The sequence below is a fragment of the Cryptomeria japonica genome, unplaced genomic scaffold, assembly GCF_030272615.1.
Source record: "Cryptomeria japonica unplaced genomic scaffold, Sugi_1.0 HiC_scaffold_73, whole genome shotgun sequence".
Taxonomy (NCBI): Eukaryota; Viridiplantae; Streptophyta; class Pinopsida; order Cupressales; family Cupressaceae; genus Cryptomeria; species Cryptomeria japonica.
Window position 1 is genome coordinate 510,001 of NW_026728895.1, and position 11,898 is coordinate 521,898.

The following is an 11,898-nucleotide window of genomic DNA, read 5'->3' on the forward strand; positions in this document are numbered from 1 at the left end:
ATGCAGCATTGATAGCAATCGAGGTGTGAGGCGAAGGATGCAGAAGTGAGAGCCGAGGGATGTAGCAGAGATAGCAATCGGGGTGTGTGATGCAGAAGAGATAGCAATCGAGGTGTGCGGTGGGAAGGGCCCAGCAGCCAGAATGCATGAAGCGACGGATGAAGCAGTGATGACAACCGGGCTGTGAGGAGAGGAGGGATGCAGCCAAGAAAGCAATCAGGGCTCGAGGCAAGGGATGCATCAAGGATAGCAATCATGTTGTGAGGCGAGATTCCAAAGGCTAAACGTGAGAGGCTGCAGGGTCGACTCAGAGAGGTCTATGCATGTGAGAGGCTGAAAGCAAGGTCGACTCGGAGCGGTCTATGCATCGGGCGCGCTTGGGGCGACTACCAGTGCCAACCCCTTATCCCGCGACGCGTCCGACAAAGAGAACGTTCCAAGGCGGCAGAGGAGGTTACCAGCCGAAGGATGCAGTAGCAATAACAGGTATAGTTCCGCGGCGGCCGAGAAGACTCACCGCATAGGAATCGGGATGCGAGGCGAGGGATGCGGCGGGAAGGCCCCGACGGCTAAACGGAAGAGGCTGCAGGGCCGCCTCGGAATGGTCCAAGCATCGGATGCGATTGGGACGACTACCAGTGCCAACCCCTTATCCCGCGATGCGTCCGATACACAGATAGTTCCAAGGCGGCCGAGGAGCCTCACCGCATATCAATCGGGGTGCGAGGCGAGGGATGGGGCGGGAAGGCCCCAACGGCTAGACGGAAGAGGCTTCAGGGCCACCTCGGAATGGTCCAAGCATCGGACGCGCTTGGGGCGACTGCCAGTGCCAACCCCTTATCCCGCGATGCGTCCGATACACAGATGGTTCCAAGGCGGCCGAGGAGCCTCACCGCATAGCAATCGGGGGTGCGAGGCGAGGGATGGGGCGGGAAGGCCCCAACGGCTAGACGGAAGAGGCTTCAGGGCCGCCTAGGAATGGTCCAAGCATCGGACACGCTTGGGGCGACTACCAGTGACAGCCCCCTATCCCGCGATGCGTCCGATACGAAGATGGTTCCAAGGCGGCCGAGGAGCCTCACCGCATAGCAATCGGGGTGCGAGGTGGGGGATGCGGCGAGATGGCCCCAACGGCTAGACGGAAGAGGCCACAGGGCCGCGTCGGAATAGTCCAAGCATCGGACGCGCTTGGGGCGACTACCAGTGACAACCCCTTATCCCGCGATGCGTCCGATACGAAGATAGTTCCAAGGCGGCCGAGGAGCCTCACCGCATAGCAATCGGGGTGCGAGGTGGGGGATGCGGCGAGATGGCCCCAACGGCTAGACGGAAGAGGCTGCAGGGCCGCCTCGGAATAGTCCAAGCATCGGACGCGCTTGGGGCCACTACCAGTGACAACCCCTTATCCCGCAATGCGTCCGATACGAAGATAGTTCCAAGGCGGCCGAAGAGCCTCACCGCATAGCAATCGGGGTGCGAGGTGGGGGATGCGGCGAGATGGCCCCAACGGCTAGACGGAAGAGGCCACAGGGCCGCCTCGGAATAGTCCAAGCATCGGACGCGCTTGGGGCGACTACCAGTGACAACCCCTTATCCCGCGATGCGTCCGATACGAAGATAGTTCCCAGGCGGCCGAGGAGCCTCACCGCATAGCAATCGGGGTGCGAGGCGAGGGATGCGGCGAGATGGCCCCAAAGGCTAGACGGAAGAGGCTGCAGGGCTGCCTCGGAATAGTCCAAGCATCGGACGCGCTTGGGGCGACTACCACTGCCAACCCCTTATCCCGCGATGCGTCCGATACACAGATAGTTCCGAGGCGGCCGAGGAGGTGGGGGATGCAGCGAGATGGCCCCAACGGCTAGACGGAAGAGGCTGCAGGGCCGCCTCGGAATAGTCCAAGCATCGGACGCGCTTGGGGCGACTACCAGTGACAACCCCTTATCCCGCGATGCGTCCGATACACAGATAGTTCCGAGGCGGCCAAGGAGCCTCACCGCATAGCAATCGTGGTGCGAGGTGGGGGATGCGGCGAGATGGCCCCAACGGCTAGACGGAAGAGGCTGCAGGGCCGCCTCGGAATGGTCCAAGCATCGGATGCGCTTGGGGCGACTACCACTGCCAACCCCTTATCCCGCGATGCGTCCGATACACAGATAGTTCCAAGGCGGCCGAGGAGCCTCACAGCATAGCAATCGGGGTGCGAGGCGAGGGATGCGGCGAGAAAGCCCCAACGGCTAGAGGGAAGAGGCTTCAGGTCCGCCTCGGAATGGTCCAAGCATCGGACGCGCTTGGGGCGACTACCAGTGACAACCCCTTATCCCGCGACGCGTCCGATACACAGATAGTTCCAAGGCGGCCGAGGAGCCTCACCGCATAGCAATCGGGGTGCGAGGCGAGGGATGCGGCGAGAAGGACCCAACGGCTACACGGAAGAGGCTTCGGGGCCGCCTCGGAATGGTCCAAGCATCGGACGCGCTTGGGGCGACTACCAGTGACAACCCCTTATCCCGCGACGCGTCCGATACACAGATAGTTCCAAGGCGGCCGAGGAGCCTCACCGCATAGCAATCGGGGTGCGAGGCGAGGGATGCGGCGAGAAGGACCCAACGGCTACACGGAAGAGGCTTCGGGGCCGCCTCGGAATGGTCCAAGCATCGGACGCGCTTGGGGCGACTACCAGTGACAACCCCTTATCCCGCGACGCGTCCGATACACAGATAGTACCAAGGCGGCCGAGGAGCCTCACCGCATAGCAATCGGGGTGCGAGGCGAGGGATGCGGCGAGAAGGACCCAACGGCTAGACGGAAGAGGCTTCGGGTCCGCCTCGGAATGGTCCAAGCATCGGACGCGCTTGGGGCGACTACCAGTGACAACCCCTTATCCCGCGACGCGTCCGATACACAGATAGTTCCAAGGCGGCCGAGGAGCCTCACCGCATAGCAATCGGGGTGCGAGGCGAGGGATGCGGCGAGAAGGACCCAACGGCTAGACGGAAGAGGCTTCGGGTCCGCCTCGGAATGGTCCAAGCATCGGACGCGCTTGGGGCGACTACCAGTGACAACCCCTTATCCCGCGACGCGTCCGATACACAGATAGTTCCGAGGCGGCCGAGGAGCCTCACCGCATAGCAATCGGGGTGCGAGGCGAAGGATGCGGCGAGAAGGACCCAACGGCTAGACGGAAGAGGCTTCGGGTCCGCCTCGGAATGGTCTAAGCATCGGACGCGCTTGGGGCGACTACCAGTGACAACCCCTTATCCCGCGACGCGTCCGATACACAGATAGTTCCAAGGCGGCCGAGGAGCCTCACCGCATAGCAATCGGGGTGCGAGGCGAGGGATGCGGCGAGAAGGACCCAACGGCTAGACGGAAGAGGCTTCAGGGCCGCCTCGGAATGGTCCAAGCATCGGACGCGCTTGGGGCGACTACCAATGACAACCCCTTATCCCGCGACGCGTCCGATACACAGATAGTTCCGAGGCGGCCGAGGAGCCTCACCGCATAGCAATCGGGGTGCGAGGCGAGGGATGCGGCGAGAAGGACCCAACGGCTAGACGGAAGAGGCTTCAGGGCCGCCTCGGAATGGTCCAAGCATCGGACGCGCTTGGGGCGACTACCAGTGACAACCCCTTATCCCGCGACGCGTCCGATACACAGATAGTTCCGAGGCGGCCGAGGAGCCTCACCGCATAGCAATCGGGGTGCGAGGCGAGGGATGCGGCGAGAAGGACCCAACGGCTAGACGGAAGAGGCTTCAGGGCCGCCTCGGAATGGTCCAAGCATCGGACGCGCTTGGGGCGACTACCGTTGCCAACCCCTTATCCCGCGATGCGTCTGATACACAGATAGTTCCGAGGCGGCCGAGGAGCCTCACCGCATAGCAATCGGGTTGCGAGGCAGATTATTGGGAAGGGAACCCCCTGGGATGCGGCTCAAGCAGTGCCCAAAGGGACTGGAATGCGGAATCACATCGAGAGACCCAAATGCTATACGAGGGCTCAAATCGAATTATCGATTTGGCCACGACATGGACGCATCGGAACGACTACCTTTGCCGAACCACTCGCAATTGCATCCATACCGAAACCAATAGACATTTCCGTTAGAGCCCTCGCATAGCATTCGGGAATCTCGCATGCCCCTCTAAATCGACCAATGCTGGCGCTCAATGAAAATCCGAGCGCTACCACCGTTCGAGCGCCAGCATTGGTCGAGTTAGAGGGGCACGGGGGAGAATGCTCCAGTCAACACCTCCCCTATATAAGTTATTTGTCCGATTCTCGCACAACCGTAGTCTGCCTCGTCGAATCAAACAACGGTCCCAGATTCCGACTTCCGTTCCGTAGAGACCCAAAAGCTAGATGGAGGCTCGCAAGAAAGAGAGTCGGCGCATAGCAATCGGGTTTCTCGAACGTTTAGGGACCGAGCTCACTTGCGGATAGGGCAAAATCCGCCAAGCAACCCAAAAGCTAGACGGGGGCTCGAATCGAATCGCCTAGGCGGCCACAACAACGACGTGTTGGATCGACTACCAGTGCCAAACCATTCAGCAAGACTAGTCTGTGTCGAGGCCGGATAGAGATTCTCAGAGAGCGCCCGCATAGCATTTAGGAGACCTGCCGCGTCCCTCACACTCGACAAATGGTGGTGCACGTTTATAAATCCGAGCGATCCCAACCCTTTCAAGCACCAACATCGGTCGAGATAGAGGGGCACGGAGGGGGCTGCGTGAGACAACACAGTCCCCTATATAAGTTATTTGTCCGATTCTCACACATCCGAAGAATGGTCATCAAATCGGACAACAGCCCAAACTTCCGACTTCCGTCCCAGAAAGCCCAAGAGCTATCTAAAACGTTCATGGCCGGAACTCGATCGCGGCTATACCAGTCCGCCAAGCAACCCAAAAGCTAGACTGGAGCTCTAGTCGAATCACCTCTGTGGCCATTGCAAGGACGTGTTGGAGCGACTACCATTGCCGAACCATTCCGCAGGTCGAGTCCATACCAAGGCCGCATAGAGATTCACGATGAGCTCCTGCATAGCAATCAGGAGACTTGCCGTGTCCATCACAATCGATAAATCCTGGTGCAAGATTTTTGCATCCGAGCGCTCCAACCAGTCGAGCACCAGCATCAATCGACATAAACGGGCACGGGGGGAGGATGCTCGAGAACACTACCTCCCCTATATAAGTTATTTGTCCGATTCTCAAGCAGCCGAAGTCTGGTCATCGAATCGGGTCAAAGACCACAACTTCCGACTTTACCCACAATGCAAGTCATCGAATCGAACATCGGCCCCCGAGTCGGACTCCATGCGTATGTCAGGTCATCGGACCCAAATTCCGCCTTCCTGCGCATGGCGGGCCATCAATATCAACTCGGTCATCGGACCCAAACTCCGCCTTTTTGCGTATGGCACGCCTTCAAATCGGTCATCGGACCCAAATTCCGCCTTCCTGTGCATGGCGGGCCATCAACATCAACTCGGTCATCGGACCCAAATTCCGCCTTTCTGCGCATGGCACGCCATCAACTCGGTCATCGGACCCAAATTCCGCCTTCCTGCGCATGGCAGGTCATCGGACACAAATTCAGACCTCGCCAATATGCCTACGTATCGAATCGGTCATCGGACCCAACTTCCGACTTCATCCATACTGTAGGGTCTTTGAGGTTGGCGCGGTGCGCTCAACCCAGGGAGTCGACCCATCGAAGCATACACCTCCCCTATATAAGCTATTTGTCCGATTCCCACACCTGTGTAGTTTGCACCTCTGACCAGGACATCGACCCCAACTTCCGAACTCGACTGCAACGACGGCACCAGCGCCTTGGTGCGCACCTTGCGACGCACAGTCCCAACATTCGCCTTCCTGCACATGGCAGGTCATCGGACCCAAATTCCGACCTCGCGAGTATGCCTACATATCGAATCGGTCATCGGACCCAACTTCCGACTTCATCCATACCGTAGGGTCTTTGAGGTTGGCGCGGTGCGCTCAACCCGGGGAGTCGACCCAACGAAGCATACACCTCCCCTATATAAGCTATTTGTCCGATTCCCACACCTGTGTAGTTTGCACCTCCGATCAAGACATCGACCCCAACTTCCGAACTCGCCTCCAACGACCGAACCAGCGCCTTGGTGCGCACCTTGCAACGCACAGTGCCAACATTCGCCTTCCTGCACGTGGCAGGTCATCGGACCCAAATTCCGACCTCGCGAGTATGCCTACATATCGAATCGGTCATCGGACCCAACTTCCGACTTCATCCATACCGTAGGGTCTTTGAGGTTGGCGCGGTGCGCTCAACCCGGGGAGTCGACCCAACGAAGCATACACCTCCCCTATATAAGCTATTTGTCCGATTCCCACACCTGTGTAGCTTGCACCTCCGATCAGGACATCGACCCCAACTTCCGAACTCGACTAAAAAGACCGCACCAGCGCCTTGGTGTGCACCTTGCAACGCACAGTGTCAACATTCGCCTTCCTGCACATGGCAGGTCATCGGACCCAAATTCCGACCTCATGAGCATACCTACTAATCGAATTGGTCATCGGACCCAACTTCCGACTTCATCCATACCGTAGGGTCTTTGAGGTTGGCGCGGTGCGCTCAACCTGGGGAGTCGACCCATCGAAGCATACACCTCCCCTATATAAGCTATTTGTCCGATTCCGACACCTGTGTAGTTTGCACCTCCGCTCAGGACATCGACCCCAACTTCCGAACTCGCCTGCAACGACCGAACCAGCGCCTTGGTGCGCACCAAAAGTGCGCACTTTTGGAGGGCACTTTTGTGCGCTCCAAAGGTGCGCACTTTTGGAGGGCACTTTTCTGCGCTCCAAAGGTGCGCACTTTTGGAGGGCACTTTTTGGAGGGCACTTTTCTGCGCTCCAAAGGTGCGCACTTTTGGAGGGCACTTTTTGGAGGGCACTTTTCTGCGCTCCAAAGGTGCGCACTTTTGGAGGGCACTTTTTGGAGGGCACTTTTCTGCGCTCCAAAGGTGCGCACTTTTGGAGGGCACTTTTTGGAGGGCACTTTTCTGCGCTCCAAAGGTGCGCACTTTTGGAGGGCACTTTTTGGAGGGCACTTTTCTGCGCTCCAAAGGTGCGCACTTTTGGAGGGCACTTTTCTGCGCTCCAAAGGTGCGCACTTTTGGAGGGCACTTTTTGGAGGGCACTTTTCTGCGCTCCAAAGGTGCGCACTTTTGGAGGGCACTTTTCTGCGCTCCAAAGGTGCGCACTTTTGGAGGGCACTTTTTGGAGGGCACTTTTCTGCGCTCCAAAGGTGCGCACTTTTGGAGGGCACTTTTGTGCACTCCAAAGGTGCGCACTTTTGGAGGGCACTTTTCCTGTGCTCCAAAGGTGCACACCTAGGTGAGCACCTTCGACCACACCTTGTAGCACACCAAACTCTGACTTTCGACTTCATCCGCAATGCAGGGTCTTTGAGGTTGGCGCAATGCGCACAACCAGGGGAGTCGACCCATCAAACCCAACACCTCCCCTATATAAGCTATTTGTCTGATTCTCATACATGCGTAGCCTGCAGGAGCAATTAGGACATCGACCCCAACTTTCGGCTTCTAAACGAAAACAAGGTCTTTGAGGTTGGTGTAATGCGAACAACTAGGGGAGTCAACCCATCAAACCCAACACCTCCCCTATATAAGCTATTTGTCTGATTCTCATACATGTGTAGTCTACAGGAGCAATTAGGACATCGACCCCAACTTTTGACTTCTTAACGAAAACAAGGTCTTTGAGGTTGACGTAATGCGCACAACCAGGGGAGTCGACCCATCAAACCCAACACCTCCCCTATATAAGCTATTTGTCCGATTCTCATACATGTGTAGCCTGCAGGAGCCATTAGGACATTGACCCCAACTTTTGACTTCTTAACGAAAACAAGGTCTTTGAGGTTGGCGTAATGCGCACAACCAAGGGAGTTGACCCATCAAACCCAACACCTCCCCTATATAAGCTATTTGTCTGATTCTCATACATGTGTAGCCTGCAACAACGATTAGGACATCCACCCCAACTTCTGAATTCGTCTGCGTTGACCGCACCAAAGGTGCACGCCTTGGTGCTCACCAAAATCCGACTTCCGACTTCTTCTGCTATGCGGGGTCTTTGAGGTTGGCGCAGTGCGCACAACCAGGGGAGTCAACCCACCGAATGCAACACCTCCCCTATATAAGCTATTTGTCTGATTCTCATACATGCGTAGACTGCAGCAATGATTAGGACATCCACCCCAACTTTTGACTTCTTAAACAAGACAGGGTCTTTGAAGTTGGTGCAGTGCACACAACCAGGGGAGTCGACCCATCAAACGCAACACCTCCCCTATATAAAGCTATTTGTCCGATTCTCATACGTGTAGTCTGCAGCAGCGATTAGGACATCGACCCCAACTTCCGAATTCGTTTGCATTGACCGCACCAAAGGTGCACGCCTTGGTGTGCACCCTGGAGTGCACTTTGGTGCTCACCTCGGTGCACACTTTGGTGTGCACCTCGGTGTGCACCAAAGGTGCGCACCTTGGAGCGCACCAAAGGTGTACACTTTGGAGCGCACCACATAGGGTCTTTGAGAGGTTGGCGCAGTGCGCACACCAAGGTGGGTGTTGAGGTGCGTGCCGAGGTGGGTGGGTGCTAGGGTGCGCTCCATGGTGGGTGCCAGGGTGGGTGCGTGCTAGGGTGGATTCCAAAGAGGGTCATAGGGTGGGTGCCAAGGTGGGTTGGTGATATAGTGGGTTCAAAGGTGGGTACTAGGGTGGGTTCCAAGGTGGGTCACAAGTTGGGTGCCAGGATGCGTGGGTGTTAGGTTGGGTGCCAAGGTGGGCTCCTGCGTGGGTGGGTGCTAGGGTGGGTTTCAAGGTGGACGCGAGGGCGGGTGCCAAGGTGGGTAACAAGTTGGGTGTTAGGATGGGTGAGTGCTAGAGTGGGTGCCAAGGTGGGTGGGTGCTAAGGTGGATGCCAAGGTGGTTCACAGGGTGGGTGGGTTCTAGGGTGAGTTCCAAGGTGGGTCACAGGTTCAGTGCTAGGGTGGGTGTCAAGGCGGGTGTCGAGGTGCCTGGGTGCTAGGGTGTGGATGCCAATGTGGGTCATAGGGTGGGTACTAGGGTGGGCTGCAATGTGGGTGCCAAGGTGGGTAACATGCTCGGTGGGTTCTAAATTGGGTGCCAGGGTGGGTGTGCACCCACCTTGCCCGAGGTGGGTGCCAAGGTGCCAGTGTGGGTGGGTGCTAAGGTGGATGCCAAGGTGGGTGAGAAGGTGGGTGATAGGTTGAGTGGTAGGATGGGTGGGTGCCAAGATGGGTCACAGGGTGGGTGCAAGGGTGGGTAGGTGCTAGGGTTGGTGTCAGGGTGGGTGGGTGCTAGGTTGGGTTCCAAGGTGGGTGCGAGGGTGAGTGTCAAGGTGGGTCACAGGTTAGGTGCTAGGATGGGTGAGTGCTAGGGTGCAAAGGTGCCAGGGTGGGTGCTAGGATGGGTCGATGCTAGGGTGAGTGGCAAGGTGGGTCCACAAGTGTCAAGGTGGGTGCCGAGGTGGGTGCCAAGTCGGCGACTGCTATGGTGGATGCCAAGGTGGGTCACGGGGTGGGTGCCAAGTTGCTAGGTTGGGTTCCAAGGTGGGTGCCAACGTGGGTGCTAGGGTGCGTGGGTTAAAGGGTGTGTCACAACGTGGGTGCCAGGATGGGTGCGCACCCACACTGGCCAAGACGGGTGCGGGTGCAAGGTTGGGTTCCAAGCCCGGTCACAGGCTGGGTGCTAGGATGGGTGGGTGCCAAGGTGGGCACCAGGGTGGGTGCACCCACCCTGGCCAAGGTGGGTCACGGGGTGGGTCCTAGGGTGGGTAACGGGGTGGGTACTAAGGTGCGTGCCAAGGTGGGTCATAGGGTGGGTGCCAAGGTGGGCACCAGGGTGGGTGTGCACCAACCCTAGCCAGGGTAGGTCACGGGGTGGTTGTCGGGGTGGGCGTCAAGGAGCCAAGGTGGGTGGCAAGTAGCCAAGTTGCGTGCCAAGGTGGGTGTCGGGGTGGGTGCCAAGGATCCAAGGTGGGTGCCAAGGAACCAAGGTGGGTGTCTGGGTGGGTGCCGAGGTGGGAGCCAGGGTGGGTCCCAAGGTGAGTGCAAAGGTGGGTGCCAGGGTCAAGGTGAGTGCCAATGTGGGTTCCAAGGTGCCAGGGTCAGGGTGAGTGCCAATGTGGGTTCAAAGGTGCTAAGTTGGGTGCGAGGTTGGGTGCGAGGGTGGGTGGGTGCCAAGGTGTGCTAGGTGGAAGCCCGGGTGGGTCGGCATCCCATGGGTGTCGAGTTGGGTGCCTGATGGGTGCTTCTTGTCAAGTTTTAGTCGTCGGGACTCATTTCGAGCCTTAGAGGTCGTTTCTTGTCCGGTTGCCCTGTCTTCGACCTGGGAACCCAATTTTGGTCCTCGGGTCCCATTTTTTTTTGTCTCGCATCCCACTTTTGGCCTGTGGCCTTTTCGGGGTCGATTCTCGTTTTGGGCATCAGAGCATGTTTCTTCTCCTAAAACCCAATATTTGTTTATTAAGTCTCGGAACACATTTTTGTTCTCGTGGACCCATCATGGGTCTTGGAACGCATTTGTGGTCCTTGGGTCCCATTTTGCATCCCGAAACTTGTGTTTTGGTGCTTGATCCCTATTTTGGGTGCCCACCTTGCACCAAGTGCGCACCCGGGGCAAACCGAGCGCCTTGGTGCACCAGGGCAAGATCGAGCGTGCACCCGAGGCGCCCCGAACATGCACCAAGGTGCACTCGGCCCACATGTGAGCGCAGGTCGTTGCGCCCGAGGTGGTGTGTGGGCACCGCGTTGCAGACGGGACACTGCACGCACACGACGCCCCCTCCAGGTGCACGCACGTAGGCCGGGCCGGGTGCACACCCGACGCCCTAGCAAGGTGCGCGCACCCGGGCAGGGCTCACACTTGGCGAACGGGGCGCACTTCGCGAGGGAGGGTGTGCACCTCGACGGGGGTGGGTGGCCGGGGTGGATTCGCACGTGGGTCGCGGTTTGCTAAGTACACACTGCGACAAGCTCATAACGGGTGCGATCATACCAGCGTTAGTGCACCGGATCCCATCAGAACTCCGCAGTTAAGCGCGCTTGGGCCGGAGTAGTACTGGGATGGGTGACCTCCCGGGAAGTCCCGGTGTTGCACCCTTTTTTAGTTTTTCGCCGGGCGTCGCAATGCTATTTGAATAAACCTTTTGCCCGTTTGCGTTCTCGTCGGGGCCGGGCCGGGCCGGGGTGCGCTGCCCGCACTACCGCGCGCGCGGGGGCGACACCGAGCGCGCACCCGAGGCGCCCCGAGCACACAGGCCACGGTGCAACCCGGGCGTTGTGCGCGCACCCCGGTGCGCCCGAGGTGCTGCGCGCGCACCCAAGTGAAATCGGTGTGCACCTCGGCCAGTGCGCGCTCGGTCGAGTCGCGCACGTTGGCCAAGGTGCACGGTGATGTTTCTTACTCTAAGGTTCCGCACCAGACGCCCGGGACAGGTGAGCGAAGCTGGGCGGGGCCGGGTGCGCGGCCGGGGCAGGTGCACGCAGCTGGAGAGAGCTTTGGAGCACACTTCGGAGCGCACCAATGATGCGCTCCATTCAAAAGTTTCCTGAAAAGGCAAAAAAAGTTGAGATTATAGAATTTCCCACTTGAGAGATTGTAAAAAAAAAAAATTTAAAATGAAGGAAACGCGGGTGCCAAGGTGTGCGCAGCCCAGCCAAGGTGTGCGCACCAAGGCGCCCACCCTGGCGAAGGTGCACGCAAGGTGCGCACCCGAGGCAAACCGGACAATTAACCCAACTTTCGACTTCGCGCGCACCTTGGAGCGCACTTCGGAGCGCTCCTTGGTGCGCAC

General features: G+C 58.5%; 1 non-coding gene across 1 annotated transcript; it reads left to right on the plus strand.

The window, feature by feature from the left end:
- The first annotated feature begins 11,085 nt into the window (after positions 1-11,085).
- LOC131863924 (5S ribosomal RNA) lies at positions 11,086-11,204 on the plus strand. The gene has a single exon (XR_009362816.1). It is a non-coding gene; the product is annotated as a 5S ribosomal RNA (ribosomal RNA).
- The last annotated feature ends 694 nt before the right edge of the window (positions 11,205-11,898 follow it).